Source organism: Lampetra fluviatilis, unplaced genomic scaffold (genome assembly GCF_964198595.1).
Source record: "Lampetra fluviatilis unplaced genomic scaffold, kcLamFluv1.1 SCAFFOLD_399, whole genome shotgun sequence".
NCBI lineage: Eukaryota > Metazoa > Chordata > Hyperoartia > Petromyzontiformes > Petromyzontidae > Lampetra > Lampetra fluviatilis.
This window is the reverse complement of record NW_027620754.1, coordinates 55,557-82,344: the sequence shown is the minus strand read 5'-3', so window position 1 is coordinate 82,344 and position 26,788 is coordinate 55,557. Positions and strand designations below refer to the sequence as shown.

The 26,788-nt window shown below is 54.6% G+C and overlaps 1 long non-coding RNA gene across 1 annotated transcript in view; it reads left to right on the top strand.

The window, feature by feature from the left end:
* Positions 1-278: 278 nt before the first annotated feature.
* LOC144954352 (uncharacterized) overlaps positions 279-26,788 on the top strand; it is a 66,358-nt gene continuing 39,848 nt past the window's right edge. Inside the window, exons 1-2 of the long non-coding RNA XR_013641154.1 lie at positions 279-615; positions 15,772-15,818. This is a non-coding gene — a long non-coding RNA (uncharacterized LOC144954352). The remainder of the gene's footprint in view (positions 616-15,771; positions 15,819-26,788) is intronic.

Below are 26,788 nucleotides of genomic sequence, written 5' to 3'. Positions count from 1 at the left end.
TGGCTGAGTGAGTGAGTGGCTGATTGAGTGAGTGGGTGGCTGAGTGAGTGAGTGATTGAGTGAGTGGTTAAGTGAGTGACTGAGTGAGTGAGTGGCTGATTGAGTGAGTGGGTGGCTGAGTGAGTGAGTGATTGATTGAGTGAGTGGTTGAGTGAGTGGCTGAGTGAGTGAGTGGTTGAGTGGTTAAGTGGTTGAGTGAGTGGTTAACTTTTTTGAAGAGTGCTTGGTGTTGAGGCTCGTGAAGGACGCTACCGGGCTAGTGCCAGGCTAGGTGCACCTCGCAACAGCGGAGGGCAGAGGAACGACGCTCACAACAACGAGCGGAGCGCCGGGTGGATAAAACGCAGCGAGTTGGCACAGGAGGGGGGGCACAGCTGGTGGTGCATCTACCGGTCATCTTAGTCAGCCAACCCATGGTACCTGCAGGGTCTGTCACGTGACCTGCTCCTGCACCTAGCCTGGCACAGCAGTCAACCCATGGCACCTGCTGGGTCTGTCACGTGACCTCCTCCTCCTGCACCTAGCCTGGCACAGCAGTCAACCCATGGCACCTGCTGGGTCTGTCACGTGACCTCCTCCTCCTGCACCTAGCCTGGCACAGCAGTGAACCCAGAGGTGAGTGAGTGGATGAGACGGTGAATGGTTGAGTGAATGAGTGGGTGAGTGAATTAATGAGTCAATGAGTGGGTGAGTGAATGAAAGGATGAGTGGACGAGTGTGAGTGAGTGGGTGAGTGAATGAGTGAGTGACTGAGTGACTGAGTGAGTGACTGAGTGACTGGGTGGGTAGGCGAGTGAATTAATGAGTCAATGGGTGGGTGAGTGAATCAATGAGTGGGTGAGTGAATGGAAGGATGAGTGGGTGAGTTAATGAGTGAGTAGGTGAGTGAATTAAATGTTCAGTGAACGATTGGGCGAGCGGCTCAATGAATGTGTGAGTGAGTTAATGAGTGGGTGAGTGAGTGAGTGAGAGTGGATGAAAGGTGGGTGGATGAGTGGGTCATTGACTGAATGGGTGAGTGAATGAAAGTTTCAGTTAACGAATGGGTGAGCGAGTGAGTGGGTGAGCGGTTGAGTGGGTGAGCGGTTGAGTGGGTGAGTGAGTGGTTGAGTGTGAGAGAGGTTGAGTGAATGAGTGAGTGGTTGAATGAGTGAGTGGTTGAGTGAGTGAATGGTTGAGTGAGTGGTTAAGTGAGTGGTTGAGTGAGTGGCTGAGTGAGTGGCTGAGTGGGTGAGTGGTTGAGTGGGTGAGTGGTTGAGTGGGTGAGCGGTTGAGTGGGGGAGCGGTTGAGTGGGTGAGTGAGTGAGTGAGAGTGGATGAAAGGTGGGTGGATGAGTGGGTCATTGACTGAATGGGTGAGTGAATGAAAGTTTCAGTTAACGAATGGGTGAGCGAGTGAGTGGGTGAGTGGGTGAGTGGTTGAGTGGGTGAGCGGTTGAGTGGGTGAGCGGTTGAGTGGGTGAGTGAGTGGTTGAGTGTGAGAGAGGTTGAGTGAATGAGTGAGTGGTTGAATGAGTGAGTGGTTGAGTGAGTGAATGGTTGAGTGAGTGGTTAAGTGAGTGGTTGAGTGAGTGGCTGAGTGAGTGGCTGAGTGGGTGAGTGGTTGAGTGGGTGAGTGGTTGAGTGGGTGAGCGGTTGAGTGGGGGAGCGGTTGAGTGGGTGAGTGAGTGAGTGAGAGTGGATGAAAGGTGGGTGGATGAGTGGGTCATTGACTGAATGGGTGAGTGAATGAAAGTTTCAGTTAATGAATGGGTGAGCGAGTGAGTGGGTGGATGAGTGAGTAACTCGGTGAGTGAGTGAATGAGTGACTTGGTGTGTGGGTGAGTGAGTGAGTGGGTGAGTGGGTGGATGAGTGAGTAACTCGGTGAGTGAGTGAATGAGTGACTTGGTGTGTGGGTGAGTGAGTGAGTGAGTGGATGAGTGAGTGGGTGAGTGAGCGAATGAGTGAGTGGGTGAGTGAGTGGATGAGTGAGTGAGTGGGTGGATGAGTGAGTGGGTGAGTGAGTGAGTGAGTGGATGAGTGAGTGGGTGAGTGAGTGGATGAGTGAGTGGGTGAGTGAGTGAGTGAGTGGATGAGTGAGTGGGTGAGTGAGTGGATGAGTGAGTGAGTGGGTGGATGAGTGAGTGGGTGAGTGAGTGGATGAGTGAGTGGGTGAGTGAGTGAGTGAGTGGATGAGTGAGTGGGTGAGTGAGTGGATGAGTGAGTGAGTGGGTGGATGAGTGAGTGGGTGAGTGAGTGGATGAGTGAGTGAGTGGGTGGATGAGTGAGTGGGTGAGTGAGTGAGTGAGTGAGTGAGTGGATGAGTGAGTGAGTGGGTGGATGAGTGAGTGGGTGAGTGAGTGGATGAGTGAGTGAGTGGGTGGATGAGTGAGTCACTTGGTGTGTGGGTGAGTGAGTGGGTGAGTGAGTGGGTGGGTGAGTGACTTGGTGTGTGAGTGAGTGGGTGAATGAGTGAAAAGATGAGTGGACGAGTGTGAGTGAGTGGGTGAGTGAGTGACTGAGTGAGTGAGTGAGCAAGTGAATGAGTGGGTGAGTGACTGAATGAGTGGGTGAGTGAATTAATGAGTCAATGAGTGGGTGAGTGAATGGAAGGATGAGTGGACGAGTGTGAGTGAGTGGGTGAGTGAATGAGTGAGTGACTGGGTGAGCGACTGAGTGACTGGGTGGGTGGGCGAGTGAATTAATGAGTCAATGAGTGGGTGAGTGAATGAAAGGATGAGTGGACGAGTGTGAGTGAGTGGGTGAGTGAATGAGTGAGTGACTGAGTGACTGAGTGAGTGACTGAGTGACTGGGTGGGTGGGCGAGTGAATTAATGAGTCAATGAGTGGGTGAGTGAATCAATGAGTGGGTGAGTGAATGGAAGGATGAGTGGGTGAGTTAATGAGTGAGTAGGTGAGTGAATTAAATGTTCAGTGAATTAAATGTTCAGTGAACGATTGGGCGAGCGGCTCAATGAATGTGTGAGTGAGTTAATGAGTGGGTGAGTGAGTGAGTGAGAGTGGATGAAAGGTGGGTGGATGAGTGGGTCATTGACTGAATGGGTGAGTGAATGAAAGTTTCAGTTAACGAATGGGTGAGCGAGTGAGTGGGTGAGTGGGTGAGTGGTTGAGTGGGTGAGCGGTTGAGTGGGTGAGCGGTTGAGTGGGTGAGTGAGTGGTTGAGTGTGAGAGAGGTTGAGTGAATGAGTGAGTGGTTGAATGAGTGAGTGGTTGAGTGAGTGAATGGTTGAGTGAGTGGTTAAGTGAGTGGTTGAGTGAGTGGCTGAGTGAGTGGCTGAGTGGGTGAGTGGTTGAGTGGGTGAGTGGTTGAGTGGGTGAGCGGTTGAGTGGGGGAGCGGTTGAGTGGGTGAGTGAGTGAGTGAGAGTGGATGAAAGGTGGGTGGATGAGTGAGTAACTCGGTGAGTGAGTGAATGAGTGACTTGGTGTGTGGGTGAGTGAGTGAGTGGATGAGTGAGTGAGTGGGTGGATGAGTGAGTCACTTGGTGTGTGGGTGAGTGAGTGGGTGAGTGAGTGAGTGGGTGGATGAGTGAGTCACTTGGTGTGTGGGTGAGTGAGTGGGTGAGTGAGTGGGTGAGTGAGTAACTCGGTGAGTGAGTGAATGAGTGACTTGGTGTGTGGGTGAGTGAGTGAGTGAGTGGATGAGTGAGTGGGTGAGTGAGTGGATGAGTGAGTGAGTGAGTGGGTGGATGAGTGAGTCACTTGGTGTGTGGGTGAGTGAGTGGGTGAGTGAGTGGGTGGGTGAGTGACTTGGTGTGTGAGTGAGTGAGTGAGTGGATGAGTGAGTGGGTGAATGAGTGAAAAGATGAGTGGACGAGTGTGAGTGAGTGGGTGAGTGAGTGACTGAGTGAGTGGGTGAGTGAGTGAGTGAATGAGTGAGTGACTGGGTGAGTGAGCGACTGAGTGACTGGGTGGGTGGGCGAGTGAATTAATGAGTCAATGGGTGGGTGAGTGAATCAATGAGTGGGTGAGTGAATGGAAGGATGAGTGGGTGAGTTAATGAGTGAGTAGGTGAGTGAATTAAATGTTCAGTGAATTAAATGTTCAGTGAACGATTGGGCGAGCGGCTCAATGAATGTGTGAGTGAGTTAATGAGTGGGTGAGTGAGTGAGTGAGAGTGGATGAAAGGTGGGTGGATGAGTGGGTCATTGACTGAATGGGTGAGTGAATGAAAGTTTCAGTTAACGAATGGGTGAGCGAGTGAGTGGGTGAGTGGGTGAGTGGTTGAGTGGGTGAGCGGTTGAGTGGGTGAGCGGTTGAGTGGGTGAGTGAGTGGTTGAGTGTGAGAGAGGTTGAGTGAATGAGTGAGTGGTTGAATGAGTGAGTGGTTGAGTGAGTGAATGGTTGAGTGAGTGGTTAAGTGAGTGGTTGAGTGAGTGGCTGAGTGAGTGGCTGAGTGGGTGAGTGGTTGAGTGGGTGAGTGGTTGAGTGGGTGAGCGGTTGAGTGGGGGAGCGGTTGAGTGGGTGAGTGAGTGAGTGAGAGTGGATGAAAGGTGGGTGGATGAGTGGGTCATTGACTGAATGGGTGAGTGAATGAAAGTTTCAGTTAATGAATGGGTGAGCGAGTGAGTGGGTGGATGAGTGAGTAACTCGGTGAGTGAGTGAATGAGTGACTTGGTGTGTGGGTGAGTGAGTGAGTGGCTGAGTGAGTGGCTGAGTGGGTGAGTGGTTGAGTGGGTGAGTGGTTGAGTGGGTGAGCGGTTGAGTGGGGGAGCGGTTGAGTGGGTGAGTGAGTGAGTGAGAGTGGATGAAAGGTGGGTGGATGAGTGGGTCATTGACTGAATGGGTGAGTGAATGAAAGTTTCAGTTAATGAATGGGTGAGCGAGTGAGTGGGTGAGTGGGTGAGTGGTTGAGTGGGTGAGCGAGTGAGTGGGTGGATGAGTGAGTAACTCGGTGAGTGAGTGAATGAGTGACTTGGTGTGTGGGTGAGTGAGTGGGTGAGTGAGTGGATGAGTGAGTGGATGAGTGAGTAACTCGGTGAGTGAGTGAATGAGTGACTTGGTGTGTGGGTGAGTGAGTGAGTGGGTGAGTGAGTGTGTGGATGAGTGGGTGGATGAGTGAGTGGATGAGTGAGTGGGTGAGTGAGTGTGTGGATGAGTGGGTGGATGAGTGAGTGGGTGAGTGAGTGAGTGGATGAGTGAGTGGGTGAGTGAGTGTGTGGATGAGTGGGTGGATGAGTGAGTGGGTGAGTGAGTGAGTGGATGAGTGGGTGGATGAGTGAGTGGGTGAGTGAGTGAGTGGATGAGTGAGTGGGTGAGTGGGTGGATGAGTGAGTGGATGAGTGAGTGGGTGAGTGAGTGTGTGGATGAGTGGGTGGATGAGTGAGTGGGTGAGTGAGTGAGTGGATGAGTGAGTGGGTGAGTGAGTGTGTGGATGAGTGGGTGGATGAGTGAGTGGGTGAGTGAGTGAGTGGATGAGTGGGTGGATGAGTGAGTGGGTGAGTGAGTGAGTGGATGAGTGAGTGGGTGAGTGAGTGGATGAGTGAGTGAGTGGGTGGATGAGTGAGTGGGTGAGTGAGTGTGTGGATGAGTGGGTGGATGAGTGAGTGGGTGAGTGAGTGGGTGAGTGAGTGGATGAGTGAGTGAGTGGGTGGATGAGTGAGTGGGTGAGTGAGTGTGTGGGTGAGTGAGTGAGTGAGTGAGTGGGTGGATGAGTGAGTGGGTGAGTGAGTGACTTGGTGTGTGGGTGAGTGAGTGGGTGGATGAGTGAGTGGGTGAGTGAGTGAGTGGATGAGTGAGTGGGTGAGTGAGTGGATGAGTGAGTGAGTGGGTGGATGAGTGAGTGGGTGAGTGAGTGTGTGGGTGAGTGAGTGAGTGAGTGAGTGAGTGGGTGGATGAGTGAGTGGGTGAGTGAGTGACTTGGTGTGTGGGTGAGTGAGTGGGTGGATGAGTGAGTGGGTGAGTGAGTGAGTGGATGAGTGAGTGGATGAGTGAGTGAGTGAGTGGGTGAGTGAGTGGGTGAGTGAGTGAGTGGGTGAGTGAGTGTGTGTGTGGATGAGTGAGTGGGTGAGTGAGTGAGTGGGTGAGTGAGTGAGTGGGTGGGTGAGTGAGTGAGTGAGTGGATGAGTGAGTGGGTGAGTGTGTGGGTGAGTGAGTGAGTGGGTGGATGAGTGAGTGTGTGGGTGAGTGAGTGGGTGAGTGTGTGGGTGAGTGAGTGAGTGGGTGGATGAGTGAGTGTGTGGGTGAGTGAGTGGGTGAGTGAGTGGGTGAGTGTGTGGATGAGTGAGTGGGTGGGTGGATGAGTGAGTGTGTGGGTGAGTGAGTGGGTGAGTGAGTGGGTGAGTGAGTGAGTGGGTGGATGAGTGAGTGTGTGGATGAGTGAGTGAGTGAGTGTGTGGGTGAGTGAGTGAGTGGGTGGATGAGTGAGTGTGTGGGTGAGTGAGTGGGTGAGTGAGTGAGTGTGTGGATGAGTGAGTGAGTGTGTGGATGAGTGAGTGGGTGAGCGAGTGGGTGAGTGAGTGAGTGAGTGAGTGACTTGGTGTGTGGGTGAGTGAGTGAATTAATGAGTCAATGAGTGGGTGAGTGAGTGAGTGAGTGACTGGGTGAGCGACTGAGTGACTGGGTGGGTGGGCGAGTGAATTAATGAGTCAATGGGTGGGTGAGTGAATGAAAGGATGAGTGGACGAGTGTGAGTGAGTGGGTGAGTGAATGAGTGAGTGACTGAGTGACTGAGTGAGTGACTGAGTGACTGGGTGGGTAGGCGAGTGAATTAATGAGCCAATGGGTGGGTGAGTGAATCAATGAGTGGGTGAGTGAATGGAAGGATGAGTGGGTGAGTTAATGAGTGAGTAGGTGAGTGAATTAAATGTTCAGTGAACGATTGGGCGAGCGGCTCAATGAATGTGTGAGTGAGTTAATGAGTGGGTGAGTGAGTGAGTGAGAGTGGATGAAAGGTGGGTGGATGAGTGGGTCATTGACTGAATGGGTGAGTGAATGAAAGTTTCAGTTAATGAATGGGTGAGCGAGTGAGTGGGTGAGTGGGTGAGTGGTTGAGTGGGTGAGCGAGTGAGTGGGTGGATGAGTGAGTAACTCGGTGAGTGAGTGAATGAGTGACTTGGTGTGTGGGTGAGTGAGTGGGTGAGTGAGTGGATGAGTGAGTGGATGAGTGAGTAACTCGGTGAGTGAGTGAATGAGTGACTTGGTGTGTGGGTGAGTGAGTGTGTGGATGAGTGAGTGAGTGGGTGGATGAGTGAGTAACTCGGTGAGTGGGTGAGTGAGTGACTTGGTGTGTGGGTGAGTGAGTGAGTGAGTGGATGAGTGAGTGTGTGGGTGAGTGGGTGAGTGAGTGAGTGGATGAGTGAGTGAGTGGGTGGATGAGTGAGTGGGTGAGTGAGTGTGTGGATGAGTGGGTGGATGAGTGAGTGGGTGAGTGAGTGAGTGGATGAGTGAGTGGGTGAGTGAGTGGATGAGTGAGTGAGTGAGTGGGTGAGTGAGTGAGTGGATGAGTGAGTGGGTGAGTGAGTGGATGAGTGAGTGAGTGGGTGGATGAGTGAGTGGGTGAGTGAGTGTGTGGGTGAGTGAGTGAGTGAGTGAGTGAGTGGGTGGATGAGTGAGTGGGTGAGTGAGTGACTTGGTGTGTGGGTGAGTGAGTGGGTGGATGAGTGAGTGGGTGAGTGAGTGAGTGGATGAGTGAGTGGGTGAGTGAGTGGATGAGTGAGTGAGTGGGTGGATGAGTGAGTGGGTGAGTGAGTGTGTGTGGTGAGTGAGTGAGTGAGTGAGTGTGTGGATGAGTGGGTGGATGAGTGAGTGGGTGAGTGAGTGAGTGGATGAGTGGGTGGATGAGTGAGTGGGTGAGTGAGTGAGTGGATGAGTGAGTGGGTGAGTGAGTGGATGAGTGAGTGAGTGGGTGGATGAGTGAGTGGGTGAGTGAGTGTGTGGGTGAGTGAGTGAGTGAGTGAGTGGGTGGATGAGTGAGTGGGTGAGTGAGTGACTTGGTGTGTGGGTGAGTGAGTGGGTGGATGAGTGAGTGGGTGAGTGAGTGGATGAGTGAGTGAGTGGGTGGATGAGTGAGTGGGTGAGTGAGTGTGTGGGTGAGTGAGTGAGTGAGTGAGTGAGTGGGTGGATGAGTGAGTGGGTGAGTGAGTGGGTGAGTGAGTGAGTGGGTGGATGAGTGAGTGTGTGGATGAGTGAGTGGGTGAGTGAGTGGGTGAGTGAGTGAGTGTGTGGGTGAGTGAGTGAGTGAGTGAGTGAGTGGGTGGATGAGTGAGTGGGTGAGTGTGTGGGTGAGTGAGTGAGTGGGTGGATGAGTGAGTGTGTGGGTGAGTGAGTGGGTGAGTGTGTGGGTGAGTGAGTGAGTGGGTGGATGAGTGAGTGGGTGAGCGAGTGAGTGGGTGGGTGGGTGAGTGAGTGACTTGGTGTGTGGGTGAGTGAGTGAGTGGATGAGTGAGTGAATGGATGAGTGGGTGAGTGAGTGAGTGAGTGAGTGACTTGGTGTGTGGGTGAGTGAGTGAATTAATGAGTCAATGAGTGGGTGAGTGAATGAGTGAGTGACTGGGTGAGCGACTGAGTGACTGGGTGGGTGGGCGAGTGAATTAATGAGTCAATGGGTGGGTGAGTGAATGAAAGGATGAGTGGACGAGTGTGAGTGAGTGGGTGAGTGAATGAGTGAGTGACTGAGTGACTGAGTGAGTGACTGAGTGACTGGGTGGGTAGGCGAGTGAATTAATGAGTCAATGGGTGGGTGAGTGAATCAATGAGTGGGTGAGTGAATGGAAGGATGAGTGGGTGAGTTAATGAGTGAGTAGGTGAGTGAATTAAATGTTCAGTGAATTAAATGTTCAGTGAACGATTGGGCGAGCGGCTCAATGAATGTGTGAGTGAGTTAATGAGTGGGTGAGTGAGTGAGTGAGAGTGGATGAAAGGTGGGTGGATGAGTGGGTCATTGACTGAATGGGTGAGTGAATGAAAGTTTCAGTTAATGAATGGGTGAGCGAGTGAGTGGGTGAGTGGGTGAGTGGTTGAGTGGGTGAGCGAGTGAGTGGGTGGATGAGTGAGTAACTCGGTGAGTGAGTGAATGAGTGACTTGGTGTGTGGGTGAGTGAGTGGGTGAGTGAGTGGATGAGTGAGTAACTCGGTGAGTGGGTGAGTGAGTGACTTGGTGGGTGGATGAGTGAGTGGGTGAGTGAGTGTGTGGATGAGTGGGTGGATGAGTGAGTGGGTGAGTGAGTGAGTGGATGAGTGGGTGGATGAGTGAGTGGGTGAGTGAGTGAGTGGATGAGTGAGTGGGTGAGTGAGTGGATGAGTGAGTGAGTGGGTGGATGAGTGAGTGGGTGAGTGAGTGTGTGGGTGAGTGAGTGAGTGAGTGAGTGAGTGGGTGGATGAGTGAGTGGGTGAGTGAGTGACTTGGTGTGTGGGTGAGTGAGTGGGTGGATGAGTGAGTGGGTGAGTGAGTGAGTGGATGAGTGAGTGGGTGAGTGAGTGGATGAGTGAGTGAGTGGGTGGATGAGTGAGTGGGTGAGTGAGTGTGTGGGTGAGTGAGTGAGTGAGTGAGTGAGTGGGTGGATGAGTGAGTGGGTGAGTGAGTGGGTGAGTGAGTGAGTGGATGAGTGGGTGGATGAGTGAGTGGGTGAGTGAGTGAGTGGATGAGTGAGTGGGTGAGTGAGTGGATGAGTGAGTGAGTGGGTGGATGAGTGAGTGGGTGAGTGAGTGTGTGGGTGAGTGAGTGAGTGAGTGAGTGAGTGGGTGGATGAGTGAGTGGGTGAGTGAGTGACTTGGTGTGTGGGTGAGTGAGTGGGTGGATGAGTGAGTGGGTGAGTGAGTGGATGAGTGAGTGGATGAGTGAGTGAGTGAGTGGGTGAGTGAGTGGATGAGTGAGTGAGTGGGTGAGTGAGTGAGTGAGTGAGTGAGTGGGTGGATGAGTGAGTGGGTGAGTGAGTGACTTGGTGTGTGGGTGAGTGAGTGGGTGGATGAGTGAGTGGGTGAGTGAGTGAGTGGATGAGTGAGTGGGTGAGTGAGTGGATGAGTGAGTGAGTGGGTGGATGAGTGAGTGGGTGAGTGAGTGTGTGGGTGAGTGAGTGGGTGAGTGTGTGGGTGAGTGAGTGAGTGTGTGGGTGAGTGAGTGAGTGAGTGAGTGGGTGGATGAGTGAGTGGGTGAGTGAGTGAGTGGATGAGTGAGTGGGTGAGTGAGTGGATGAGTGAGTGAGTGGGTGGATGAGTGAGTGGGTGAGTGAGTGTGGGGTGAGTGAGTGTGTGGGTGAGTGAGTGGGTGAGTGTGTGGGTGAGTGAGTGAGTGTGTGGGTGAGTGAGTGAGTGAGTGAGTGAGTGGGTGGATGAGTGAGTGGGTGAGTGAGTGGGTGGATGAGTGAGTGGGTGAGTGTGTGGGTGAGTGAGTGAGTGGGTGGATGAGTGAGTGTGTGGGTGAGTGAGTGGGTGAGTGTGTGGGTGAGTGAGTGAGTGGGTGGATGAGTGAGTGTGTGGGTGAGTGAGTGGGTGAGTGAGTGGGTGAGTGAGTGAGTGAGTGAGTGGGTGGATGAGTGAGTGGGTGAGCGAGTGAGTGGGTGGGTGGGTGAGTGAGTGACTTGGTGTGTGGGTGAGTGAGTGAGTGGATGAGTGAGTGAATGGATGAGTGGGTGAGTGAGTGAGTGAGTGAGTGACTTGGTGTGTGGGTGAGTGAGTGAATTAATGAGTCAATGAGTGGGTGAGTGAGTGAGTGAGTGACTGGGTGAGCGACTGAGTGACTGGGTGGGTGGGCGAGTGAATTAATGAGTCAATGGGTGGGTGAGTGAATGAAAGGATGAGTGGACGAGTGTGAGTGAGTGGGTGAGTGAATGAGTGAGTGACTGAGTGACTGAGTGAGTGACTGAGTGACTGGGTGGGTAGGCGAGTGAATTAATGAGTCAATGGGTGGGTGAGTGAATCAATGAGTGGGTGAGTGAATGGAAGGATGAGTGGGTGAGTTAATGAGTGAGTAGGTGAGTGAATTAAATGTTCAGTGAATTAAATGTTCAGTGAACGATTGGGCGAGCGGCTCAATGAATGTGTGAGTGAGTTAATGAGTGGGTGAGTGAGTGAGTGAGAGTGGATGAAAGGTGGGTGGATGAGTGGGTCATTGACTGAATGGGTGAGTGAATGAAAGTTTCAGTTAATGAATGGGTGAGCGAGTGAGTGGGTGAGTGGGTGAGTGGTTGAGTGGGTGAGCGAGTGAGTGGGTGGATGAGTGAGTAACTCGGTGAGTGAGTGAATGAGTGACTTGGTGTGTGGGTGAGTGAGTGGGTGAGTGAGTGGATGAGTGAGTGGATGAGTGAGTAACTCGGTGAGTGAGTGAATGAGTGACTTGGTGTGTGGGTGAGTGAGTGTGTGGATGAGTGAGTAACTCGGTGAGTGAGTGAATGAGTGACTTGGTGTGTGGGTGAGTGAGTGGGTGGATGAGTGAGTAACTCGGTGAGTGGGTGAGTGAGTGACTTGGTGTGTGGGTGAGTGAGTGAGTGAGTGGATGAGTGAGTGTGTGGGTGAGTGTGTGGGTGAGTGAGTGGATGAGTGAGTGGGTGAGTGAGTAGGTGGGTGGGTGAGTGAGTGACTTGGTGTGTGGGTGAGTGAGTGGGTGAGTGAGTGAGTGGGTGAGTGAGTGGGTGGGTGGGTGAGTGAGTGACTTGGTGTGTGGGTGAGTGAGTGAGTGAGTGGGTGAGTGAGTGAGTGGATGAGTGTGTGGGTGAGTGAGTGGGTGAGTGAGTGACTGACTGAGTGACTCACTGAGTGACTGACTGAGTGAGTGAGTGACTTACTGAGTGAGTGAGTGACTGACCGAGTGACTGAGTGAGTGACTGAGTGAGTGAGTGAGTGAGTGACTGACTGAGTGAGTGACTGACTGAGTGACTGAGTAAGAGTGACTGACTGAGTGACTGAGTGACTAAGTGAGTGACTGACTGACTGAGTGACTGACTGAGTGACTGACTAAGTGAGTGACTGACTGAGTGACTGACTGAGTGACGACTGACTGAGTGACTGACTGAGTGACTGACTGAGTGAGTGACTGAGTGAGTGACTGACTGACTGAGTGACTGAGTGAGTGACTCAGTGACTGACTGAGTGACTGAGTGAGTGACTGAGTGACTGAGTGACTGACTGAGTGACTGACTGAGTGACTGAGTGAGTGACTGACTGAGTGACTAAGTGACTGAGTGACTGACTGAGTGACTGAGTGAGTGACTGACTGAGTGACTGACTGAGTGACTGAGTGAGTGACTGACTGAGTGACTGACTGAGTGACTGACTTAGTGACTGAGTGACTGACTGAGTGACTGAGTGAGTGACTGAGTGAGTGACTGAGTGACTAAGTGAGTGACTGAGTGAGTGACTGACTAAGTGACTGAGTGAGTGACTGACTGAGTGACTGACTGAGTGACTGACTGAGTGACTGAGTTAGTGACTGAGTGATTAAGTGAGTGACTGACTGAGTAACTGAGTGACTAAGTGACTGAGTGACTGACTGAGTGACTGAGTGAGTGACTGACTGAGTGACTGAGTGACTGAGTGACTGACTGAGTGACTGACTTAGTGACTGACTGACTCACTGAGTGACTAAGTGACTGACTGACTCACTGAGTGACTGAGTGACTGAGTGACTGAGTGACTGAGCAAGTGACTGAGTGACTGACTGAGTAACTGAGTGACTGAGTGACTGAGTGAGTTACTGACTGAGTGACTGAGTGACTAAGTGACTGAGTGACTGACTGAGTGACTGAGTGAGTGACTGACTGAGTGACTGACTGAGTGACTGAGTGACTGACTAAGTGACTGAGTGACTGAGTTAGTGACTGAGTGACTGAGTGAGTGACTGACTGAGTGACTGACTGAGTGACTGAGTGACTGACTGAGTGACTGAGTGACTAAGTGACTGAGTGACTGACTGAGTGACTGAGTGAGTGACTGACGGAGTGACTGAGTGACTGAGTGACTGAGTGACTAAGTGAGTGACTGAGTGAGTGACTGACTAAGTGACTGAGTGAGTGACTGACTAACTGAGTGACTAAGTGAGTGACTGACTGAGTGAGTGACTGAGTGATTAAGTGAGTGACTGACTGAGTGACTGACTGAGTGAGTGACTGACTGAGTGACTGACTGAGTGACTGACTAAGTGAGTGACTGACTGAGTGACTGACTGAGTGACTGAGTGAGTGACTCAGTGACTGACTGAGTGACTGAGTGAGTGACTGAGCAAGTGACTGAGTGACTGACTGAGTGACTGACTGAGTGACTGAGTGAGTGACTGACTGAGTGACTGAGTGAGTGACTGACTGAGTGACTGACTGAGTGACTGCCTGAGTGACTGACTGAGTTGGTGACTGACTGAGTGACTGAGTTGGTGACTGAGTGACTGACTGAGTGACTGACTGACTGAGTGAGTGACTGACTGACTGAGTGACTGACTGACTGAGTGACTCACTGAGTGAGTGAGTGACTAAGTGAGTGAATGACTGACTGACTGAGTGAGTGACTGACTGAGTGACTGACTGAGTTGGTGACTAAGTGACTGACTGACTGAGTGACTGACTGAGTGACTGTCTGAGTGACTGACTCACTGAGTGACTAAGTGACTGACTGACTAAGTGACTGACTGACTGACTCACTGAGTGACTAAGTGACTGACTGACTGACTCACTGAGTGACTAAGTGACTGACTGACTGACTCACTGAGTGACTGAGTGACTGACTGACTAAGTGACTAAGTGACTGAGTGAGTGAGTGACTGACTGAGTGACTAAGTGACTGACTAAGTTACTGACTGACTCACTGAGTGACTGAGTGACTGACTGACTGAGTAAGTGACTAAGTGACTGAGTCACTGAATGAATGACTGAGTGACTAAGTGACTGACTGACTAAGTGACTGACTGACTGACTCACTGAGTGACTGAGTGACTGACTGACTGAGTAAGTGACTAAGTGACTGAGTGAGTGACTGACTGAGTGACTAAGTGACTGACTAAGTGAGTGACTGACTGACTGACTAAGTGACTGACTGACTGACACACCACCCACCACCACCACCACCACCACCCACACCACCACCACCCACACCACCACCACCCACACCACCACCACCCACACCACCACCACCACCACCCGCACCACCACCACCACCCACACCACCACCACCACCCACACCACCACCACCACCCTCACCACCACCACCCGCACCACCACCACCACCACCCGCACCATCACCACCACCACCCGCACCATCACCACCCGCACCACCACCACCACCACCCGCACCACCACCACCACCACCCGCACCACCACCACCACCACCACCCGCACCACCACCACCACCACCCGCACCACCACCACCACCACCCGCACCACCACCACCACCCGCACCACCACCACCACCACCCGCACCACCACCACCACCACCCGCACCACCACCACCACCACCCGCACCACCACCACCCGCACCACCACCACCACCACCCGCACCACCACCACCACCACCCGCACCACCACCACCCGCACCACCACCACCACCACCCGCACCACCACCACCACCACCCGCACCACCACCACCCGCACCACCACCACCACCACCCGCACCACCACCACCACCACCCGCACCACCACCACCACCACCCGCACCACCACCACCCGCACCACCACCACCACCACCCGCACCACCACCACCACCACCCGCACCACCACCACCACCCGCACCACCACCACCACCACCCTCACCACCACCACCCGCACCATCACCACCACCACCCGCACCATCACCACCCGCACCACCACCACCACCACCCGCACCACCACCACCACCACCCGCACCACCACCACCACCCGCACCACCACCACCACCACCCGCACCACCACCACCACCACCCGCACCACCACCACCACCACCCGCACCACCACCACCACCACTCGCACCACCACCACCACCACCCGCACCACCACCACCACCACCCGCACCACCACCACCCGCACCACCACCACCACCACCCGCACCACCACCACCACCACCCGCACCACCACCACCCGCACCACCACCACCACCACCCGCACCACCACCACCACCACCCGCACCACCACCACCCGCACCACCACCACCACCACCCGCACCACCACCACCACCACCCGCACCACCACCACCCGCACCACCACCACCACCACCCGCACCACCACCACCACCACCCGCACCACCACCACCACCACCCGCACCACCACCACCCGCACCACCACCACCACCACCCGCACCACCACCACCACCACCCGCACCACCACCACCCGCACCACCACCACCCGCACCACCACCACCACCACCCGCACCACCACCACCACCACCCGCACCACCACCACCCGCACCACCACCACCACCACCCGCACCACCACCACCACCACCCGCACCACCACCACCACCACCCGCACCACCACCACCCGCACCACCACCACCACCATCCGCACCACCACCCGCACCACCACCACCACCCGCACCACCACCACCATCCGCACCACCACCCGCACCACCACCACCACCCGCACCACCACCACCACCCGCACCACCACCACCACCCGCACCACCACCACCACCACCCGCACCACCACCACCATCCGCACCACCACCCGCACCACCACCACCACCCGCACCACCACCACCACCCGCACCACCACCACCACCACCCGCACCACCACCACCATCCGCACCACCACCCGCACCACCACCACCACCCGCACCACCACCACCACCCGCACCACCACCACCACCCGCACCACCACCACCACCCGCACCACCACCACCACCTTCACTTCTCTCCCGCCGCGATCCACAACTTCCTCAGTCCTGGAGCAGCAGCAGCAGCCATGGACGAGTCATCGTCCTCTGCAGGTTCGCGCTTTCATTAAATCTTTACAAAGCCCCGCATGTTGACGTGTTTACTACAACAACAATAAGACGGCGTGTGTGTGTAGCGGATTTAACAAAGTGAAGATTAAGTGTTTAAATGACGAAACGCCACTTTGTTCCGCGTTCCGTCGGAGTTTACCGGTTTTGTCTGGGCCCTACACGCAACGTTGTATGTTTGTTATTGTAAATAGTTGTTCATATATATGTTTAAAATAGAGTTATATTGTGTCTAAAGTGTCGGCAGTGGTTCATTCGTTGAGTTTGTGAGGGGACTTAAGCGCCGATGCGTCCGTCCTCGGTTTGTTTACGATGTTAAAGGCGTTGATGTTGTCGTTTTAATGTCGATTTGTGTTGATTTTGTTGAAGTTGTGAGGTAAAATGTTGTGTGGGTGTCGTTTTAGTGTCGATTTTATTTAAGTTGTGAGGGAAAATGTTGTGTGGGTGCCGTTTTAATGTCGATTTGTGTTGATTTTGTTGAAGTTGTGAGGGAAAATGTTGTGTGGGTGTCGTTTTAATGTTGATTTGTGTTGATTTTGTTGAAGTTGTGAGGTAAAATGTTGTGTGGGTGTCGTTTTATTGTCGATTTTATTTAAGTTGTGAGGGAAAATGTTGTGTGGGTGCCGTTTTAATGTCGATTTGTGTTGAAGTTGTTGAAGTTGTGAGGGAAAATGTTGTGTGGGTGTCGTTTTAATGTCGATTTGTTTTGATTTTGTCGAAAAGTGTGAGGGGTTAAAACTTTATCGCGGATTGTGTGATTATGTCTTTTGCTTATTTAAATGTTTCTCGTTTATTCAAAGTGTGAGGGGGAAAAAACTACGAGTCAAAGTGTCCACGTCGTCCCCTTTTGTTTACATTCTTCGTGTTTATTCATTTCGTGAGGGGATAAAAAACCTCGCACTTTGCCCATTTTAATTTCGATTTTTTTTTGTGTTAAAGTTGTTCAAAGAGTCAATCGCCTCATCGCCGTTTTCTTTGTTTACATTTTTTTTTTCGGTTTCAACTTCGATCGTTTAAACAACAACAATAACAACTTTAAACAACGACAACTTTAAACAACAACAACAACTTTTAGACCACGTTGCAGTCGACGTACTGTACGCACTGTACTGTTTAATCACCAAAGACCGCGGCTGCATTTCGACAAATAAATTATTATTTTTTTAACTAAAAAAAAGAAAACAAAAAGACACTATCGCGTTTCGTTCCGTCCGCCAACTAACGGGGACTTTAAAGTGTCGTTAAGTTTGGGTGATAAAAAAAAGTTACTTTTAAATGCCCGGCTTTTAAAATAAATAAATAACCCGCATACAGTGCACACTTTCGCGCCAACATTAACATCGCGCATAAATTATGAGAAACACGCCCCCGCATTGGACAGCAGCCAATCGGCGAGCTCCTGCATAAATTATGTAAATTTTGCCCCCCCCCCCAAAATGGGCGGGGTTAATCGTGCATAAATTATGATAATTTATGTTAATGAGTAGAGCCCACCCTTTTCAAAGTTTGGCTCCAGTTTTCGTCCCACTAACTGCATTGTTCTGACGTGGCACCTGAATCGCACGCTCACCCAGAACAATAAACAGGACCCTGCGGGGTGGGCTGGTAGGAGTAATACTAATACCGGTACAGGGATATCGACCGCACGCACACGCGCACACGCGCACACACGCGCATAAACGTACACACGCACACACACACGCACACACACCGCACGCACACACACACACATGCACGCACACACACACACATGCACGCACGCACACGCACACGTAATGAAGTTGTGTTGCTACGCTTCCAGTTCGCCGCGAATAACGATCCGAAGCCCAATAGCGCCCACTCATCACGCCGCTCGAGTGGGCCGGACACGCACACACGCACGCACACACACGCACACAGTCACACATATACACACACGCACGCACACACAGACACGCACACACACGCGCATACACGCGCATACACACGCACACACACGCACGCAAACACACACGCACGCACACACACACGCACGCACGCAAACACACACGCACACACACACGCACGCACGCAAACACACACGCACACACACACACACGCGCAGGGGGAGCGGGCGGCCATCTTGTCGGACGGACGGACGGACAAACGGACGCGGACGGACGGACGGACAAACGGTCGGACGATATAATCTATTGGTGGTCTGGTCCACTTCGTTCCTACCAGTAACAGCTCCTCACCCACCCAGCCACCCACGCACTCACCCAGCCACTCACCCACCCAGCCACTCACCCACCCACTCACTTACCCAGCCACTCACCCACCCAGCCACTCACCCAGCCACTCACCCACCCACTCACTCACCCAGCCACTCACCCACCCAGCCACTCACCCACCCAGCCACTCACTCACCCAGCCACTCACCCACCCACGCACTCACCCAGCCACTCACCCACCCAGCCACTCACCCACCCACTCACTTACCCAGCCACTCACCCACCCAGCCACTCACCCAGCCACTCACCCACCCACTCACTCACCCAGCCACTCACCCACCCAGCCACTCACCCACCCAGCCACTCACTCACCCAGCCACTCACCCACCCACTCACTCACCCAGCCACTCACCCACCCACCCAGCCACTCACCCACCCATCCACCCACTCACCCACCCAGCCACCCACTCACTCACCCAGCCACTCACCCACCCACTCACTCACCCAGCCACTCACCCACCCAGCCACTCACTCACTCACCCAGCCACTCACCCACCCACTCACTCACCCAGCCACTCACCCACCCAGCCACTCACCCACCCACTCACTCACCCAGCCACTCACCCACCCAGCCACTCACCCACCCACTCACTTACCCAGCCACTCACCCACCCAGCCACTCACCCACCCACTCACTCACCCACCCACTCACCCACCCAGCCACTCACCCACCCACTCACTCACCCAGCCACTCACCCATCCAGCCACTCACCCACCCACTCACTTACCCAGCCACTCACCCACCCAGCCACCCACTCACTCACCCAGCCACTCACCCACCCAGCCACCCACTCACCCACCCAGCCACTCACCCACCCACTCACTCACCCAGCCACTCACCCACCCAGCCACTCACCCACCCATCCACCCACTCACCCACCCAGCCACCCACTCACCCACCCAGCCACTCACCCACCCACTCACTCACCCAGCCACTCACCCACCCACTCACTTACCCAGCCACTCACCCACCCACTCACTCACCCAGCCACTCACCCACCCACTCACTTACCCAGCCACTCACCCACCCACTCACTCACCCAGCCACTCACTCACCCAGCCACTCACCCACCCAGCCACCCACTCACTCACCCAGCCACTCACCCACCCAGCCACTCACCCACCCAGCCACTCACCCACCCACTCACTCACCCAGCCACTCACCCACCCAGCCACTCACCCACCCACTCACTCACCCAGCCACTCACCCACCCAGCCACTCACCCACCCACTCACTCACCCAGCCACTCACCCACCCACTCACTTACCCAGCCACTCACCCACCCAGCCACCCACTCACCCACCCAGCCACTCACCCACCCACTCACTCACCCAGCCACTCACCCACCCACTCACTTACCCAGCCACTCACCCATCCACTCACTCACCCAGCCACTCACCCACCCAGCCACTCACCCACCCACTCACTCACCCAGCCACTCACCCACCCACTCACTTACCCAGCCACTCACCCACCCAGCCACCCACTCACCCACCCAGCCACTCACCCACCCACTCACTCACCTAGCCACTCACCCACCCACTCACTTACCCAACCACTCACCCACCCACTCACCCAGCCACTCACCCACCCACTCACTTACCCAGCCATTCACCCACCCACTCACTCACCCAGCCACTCACTCACCCAGCCACTCACCCACCCACCCAGCCACTCACCCACCCAGCCACCCACCCACTCACTCATCCAGCCACTCACCCACCCAGCCACTCACCCACCCACTCACTCACCCAGCCACTTACCAACCGAGCCACTCACCCACCCACTCACTTACCCAGCCACTCACCCACCCAGCCACTCACCCACCCACTCACTCACCCACCCACTCACCCACCCAGCCACTCACCCACCCACTCACTCACCCAGCCACTCACCCACCCAGCCACTCACCCACCCACTCACTTACCCAGCCACTCACCCACCCAGCCACTCACCCACCCACCCACTCACTCACCCAGCCACTCACTCACTCACCCACTCACCCACCCACCCACCCACTCACCCACCCACCCACCCACCCACTCACTCACCCACTCACTCACTCACCCACTCACCCACCCAGCCACTCACCCACCCACTCACTCACCCACCCACTCACCCACCCAGCCACTCACCCACCCACTCACTCACCCAGCCACTCACCCACCCAGCCACTCACCCACCCACTCACTTACCCAGCCACTCACCCACCCAGCCACCCATTCACTCACCCAGCCACTCACCCACCCAGCCACTCACCCAGCCACTCACCCACCCACTCACTCACCCAGCCACTCACCCACCCAGCCACTCACCCACCCAGCCACTCACCCAGCCACTCACTCACCCAGCCACTCACCCACCCAGCCACTCACCCACCCATCCACCCACTCACCCACTCAGCCACCCACCCAGCCACTCACCCACCCACTCACTCACCCAGCCACTCACCCACCCACTCACTTACCCAGCCACTCACCCACCCACTCACTCACCCAGCCACTCACCCACCCACTCACTTACCCAGCCACTCACCCACCCACTCACTCAACCAGCCACTCACTCACCCAGCCACTCACCCACCCAGCCACCCACTCACTCACCCAGCCACTCACCCACCCAGCCACTCACCCACCCAGCCACTCACCCACCCACTCACTCACCCAGCCACTCACCCACCCACTCACTTACCCAGCCACTCACCCACCCACTCACTCACCCAGCCACTCACCCACCCAGCCACTCACCCACCCATCCACCCACTCACCCACCCAGCCACCCACTCATCCACCCAGCCACTCACCCACCCACCCACTCACCCACCCACTCACTCACACACTCACTCGTCAAGTCAGTCACTCACACACTCACTCAGCAAGTCAGTCACTCACCAACTCGCTCACCCACTCACCCACCCACTCATTCACTCACCCACCCACTCACCCAGCCACCCACCCAGCCACTCACCCAGCCACTCACCCAGCCACTCACCCACTCACACACTCACCCAGCCACCCACCCACTCACTCACCAACTCACCCACTCACTCACCAACTCACTCACTAACTCATCAAGTCAGTCACTCACCCACCCACTCACTCACCCACCCACCCACACCACTCACTCACTCACTCACTCACTCACCCACCCACCCACTCACTCACCCACCCACCCACTCACTCACTCACCCACTCACCCACCCACCCACCCACTCACCCAGCCACCCACCCACTCACTCACCCAGCCACCCACTCACTCACTCACCAACTCGCTCACTCACCCACCCAGCCACTCACCCAGCCACTCACTCACCAACTCATCAAGTCAGTCACTCACCCACCCAGCCACTCACCCACCAACTCACTCACCAACTCGCTCACCCACTCACTCACACACTCACTCACCAACTCGCTCACTCACTCACACACACACTCACCCACCCACTCACCAACTCACCCACTCACTCACACACTCACCCACCCACTCACTCACACACTCACCCACTCACTCACCAACTCGCTCACTCACTCACCAACTCACTCACCCACTCATCAAGTCAGCCACTCACCAACTCGCTCACCCACTCACACACTCACCCACCCACTCACTCACACACTCACTCACCAACTCGCTGACACACTCACCCACCCACCCACCCACTCACTCACCCACCCACCCAGCCACTCACCAACTCACTCACCCACTCACTCACCCACTCGCTCACCAACTCACTCACCAACTCGCTCACCCACTCACACACTCACCCACCCACCCACTCACTCACCCACCCACCCAGCCACTCACCAACTCACTCACCCACTCACTCACCCACTCGCTCACCAACTCACTCACCAACTCGCTCACCCACTCACACACTCACCCACCCACTCACACACTCACCCACCAACTCGCTCACTCACACACTCACTCACCCACCCAGCCACTCACCAACTCACTCACCAACTCGCTCACCCACACACTCACTCACCCACTCACCAACCCAGCCACTCACCAACACGCTCACTCACCCACTCACCCACCCACTCACCCACTCACCCACTCACTCACCCACACACTCACCCAGCCACTCACCCACCCAGCCACTCACCAACTTACTCACCAACTCGCTCACCCACTCACTAACTCACCCACCCAGCCACTCACTCACCAACTCGCTCACTCACCAACTCACTCACCCACCCACTCACTCAGTCACCAACTCGCTTATTCACCCACCCACTCAGTCACCAACTCATTCACTCACACACTCACCCACCCACTCACTCACCAACTCGCTCACTCACCAACTCACTCACCCACCCACTCACTCACCAACTTGCTCACCCATCAAGTCAGTCACTCACCAACTCGCTCACCCACTCGTCAAGTCAGTCACCAACTCGCTCACTCACTCACACACTCACCCACTCGCTCACTCACTCACCAACTCGCTCACTCACTCACCCACCCAGCCACTCACCAACTCGATCACTCACTCACACACTCACCCACCCACTCACTCACCAACTCACTCACCAACTCGCTCACCAACTCACTCACCCACCCACTCACTCACCAACTCGCTTACTCACTCACACACTCACCCACTCACTCACCAACTTGCTCACTCACCAACTCGCTCACCCACTCACTCACCAACTCGCTCACCCACTCACTAACTCGTCAAGTCAGTCACTCACACACTCAGCAACTCACACACTCAGCAACTCACACACTCACCAACTCACACACTCACCAACTCACACACTCACCAACTCACACACTCACCAACTCACACACTCACCAACTCACACACTCACCAACTCACACACTCACCAACTCACACACTCACCAACTCGCTCACCCACTCACTAACTCGTGAAGTCAGTCACTCACACACTCACCAACTCGCTCACCCACTCACCAACTCGCTCACCCACTCACTAACTCACTCACGAACTCGTCAAGTCAGTCACTTACACACTCACTCACCAACTCACTCACCCACTCACTCACTCACTCACCAACTCACTCACCCACTCACCAACTCGCTCACCCACTCACTAACTCGTCAAGTCAGTCACTCACACACTCACCAACTCACACACTCACCAACTCACACACTCACCAACTCACACACTCACCAACTCACACACTCACTCACTCACTCACCAACTCACTCACCCACTCACCAACTCGCTCACCCACTCACTAACTCGTCAAGTCAGTCACTCACACACTCACCAACTCACACACTCACAAACTCACACACTCACCAACTCACACACTCACCAACTCACACACCCACTCACTCACTCACCAACTCACTCACCCACTCACCAACTCGCTCACCCACTCACCAACTCACACACTCACCAACTCACACTCACCAACTCACACACTCACCAACTCACACACTCACCAACTCACACACTCACCAACTCACACACTCACCAACTCACACACTCACCAACTCACACACTCACCAACTCACACACTCACTAACTCGTGAAGTCAGTCACTCACACACTCACCAACTCGCTCACCCACCAACTCGCTCACCCACTCACTAACTCACTCACGAACTCGTCAAGTCAGTCACTTACACACTCACTCACCAACTCACACACCCACTCACTCACTCACCAACTCACTCACCCACTCACCAACTCGCTCACCCACTCACCAACTCACACACTCACCAACTCACACACTCACCAACTCACACACTCACCAACTCACACACTCACCAACTCACACACTCACCAACTCCCACACTCACCAACTCACACACTCACCAACTCGCTCACCCACTCACTAACTCGTGAAGTCAGTCACTCACACACTCACCAACTCGCTCACCCACCAACTCGCTCACCCACTCACTAACTCACTCACGAACTCGTCAAGTCAGTCACTTACACACTCACTCACCAACTCACTCACCCACTCACTCACTCACTCACCAACTCACTCACCCACTCACCAACTCGCTCACCCACTCACTAACTCGCTCACTCACCAACTCGCTCACCCACTCACTCACTCACTCACCAACTCGCTCACCCACTCACTAACTCGCTCACCCACTCACTCATCAAGTCAGTCAGTCACACACTCATCTCACTCACTCACCAACTCAGTCACCCACTCACTCACTCACCAACTCACTCACTCACTCACCAACTCAGTCACCCACTCACTCACTCACCAACTCACTCACCCACTCACCAACTCGCTCACCCACTCACCAACTCGCTCACCCACTCACTAACTCGCTCACCCACTCACTCGTAAAGTCAGTCACTCACACACTCACCCACCAATTCACTCACCCACTCACTCACCAACTCGCTCACACACTCACCAACTCAATTACCCACTCACTAACTCATCAAGTCACTCACACACTCACTCACCAACTCAGTCACCCACTCAGTCAGCCACTCACTGACACATCAAGTCACTCACTCACCAACTCACTCATTCATCCACTCACAATTACTCGCCCATTCACTCACCCACTCGCTCACCCACTCACGAACTCATCATGTCAGTCACTCACCCACTCACTTATATAAACACCCACTCAGTCACGCACTCACTCACCCACTCACCCACTCACTCACCACTCACTCACCCACTCACTCACCCACTCACTCACTCACCCACTCAGTCATGCATTCACTCACCCACTCACTCACCAACTTGCTCACTCAACAACTCGCTCACCAACTCTCACACTCACCCACTCACTCACCCACTCACTCACTCACTCACCACTCACTCACTCACCCACTCACTCACTCACCCACTCACTCACTCACCCACTCAGTCACGCACTCACTCACCCACTCACTCACCCACTCATTCATCAAGTCACTCACTCATCCACACACACACACACTCATTCACTCACTCACCCACTCACTCACCAACTTGCTCACTCACCAACTCGCTCACCAACTCACACACTCACCCACTCACTCACTCACTCACTCACCACTCACTCACTCACTCACCCACCCACTCACTCACCCACTCACTCACTCACTCACCCACTCAGTCACGCACTCACTCACCCACTCACTCACCCACTCATTCATCAAGTCACTCACTCATCCACACACACACACACTCATTCACTCACTCACTCAGACACTCACTCAAAGTCTCACTCACGCATCAAGTTACTCACCACCTCACTCAAGTCGCTCAACAACTAAAATTTAGTTGCAAGATTTAGTTTTTGAGGATACAACAGTCAAAGTGAGGTAGGTAAAAGCGTGTAAAAAAGTGTCACGTTGACAAAAGGCAAAATAGTTCACTACTTTAGCCCACCGGTGTGTTGAAGAGTGAAACAACATCATTTACAATTGTTGAGTAGCACTGTAACGTTTCGCTGGTAATTGCATCCAGCATCACCGGGCAATTCGCCAGAATGGTGAGGCTCTGCTCTGTCTCCCGTTCTTATATATGTAATGTAGTAACTCGGCGGGAGACGACTTCACGGGTAACACACTCTTTATTTTATCAAACTCGTTCACAGGTGACTAACACCTACTTTGTATCTCGGGTGACAACCACCCACTTAGTATCTCGGGTGACAAACACCCACTTAGCTACTTGGCGACTAACGCCCACTGAGCTACTCGGATGACCAACATCCACTTAGCTACTCGGCGACTAACGCCACTGAGCTACTCGGATGACCAACATCCACTTAGCTACTCGGCGACTGACGCCACTGAGCTACTCGGGCCACTAGGTCTTCAGCTCCGTCTTCGGGTCTTCAACTGGGTAACTCTCCCCGAGTGCTCTCGCGCGTCCCCCTTTATACCCCACCTGCGGACGTCGCTGCGAGCACCCACTTATTCGACCAATCGCCGGGCGCTGGCTACGATCCTCTTTTCCCACATCTCATCGTGCCTCACCACTCACGCCGCGCCGCCCCGTCATCTGTCACTCCCGGCGCGCGCGTCCACACCACGCCCACAACGCGTGCCCAACCCCGCACCCCGCGCCGCCCCGTGATCCATCACTGTCACAGTCGGCGCACGTCAATACCACCACTACATATAGAACAGCAGCAGCAGCAGGGTGACGTCATCATTAATTAATTATGACGTAATGATTGTGAACTCCCTGAGAGACACCCAGACCCAGGCTCTCAGTGTCTCTGACACGGCCATCGTGAACCCCCTGAGAGAGAGAGACACCCAGACCCAGGCTCTCAGTGTCTCCGACACGGCCATCGTGAACCCCCTGAGGGAGACACCCAGACCCAGGCTCTCAGTGTCTCTGACACGGCCATCGTGAACCCGCTGAGAGAGAGAGAGACACCCAGACCCAGGCTCTCAGTGTCTCTGACACGGCCATCGTGAACCCGCTGAGAGAGAGAGACACCCAGACCCAGGCTCTCAGTGTCTCTGACACGGCCATCGTGAACCCGCTGAGAGAGAGAGAGACCCCCAGACCCAGGCTCTCAGTGTCTCTGACACGGCCATCGTGAACCCCCTGAGAGAGAGAGACACCCAGACCCAGGCTCTCAGTGTCTCCGACACGGCCATCGTGAACCCCCTGAGGGAGACACCCAGACCCAGGCTCTCAGTGTCTCTGACACGGCCATCGTGAACCCGCTGAGAGAGAGAGAGACACCCAGACCCAGGCTCTCAGTGTCTCTGACACGGCCATCGTGAACC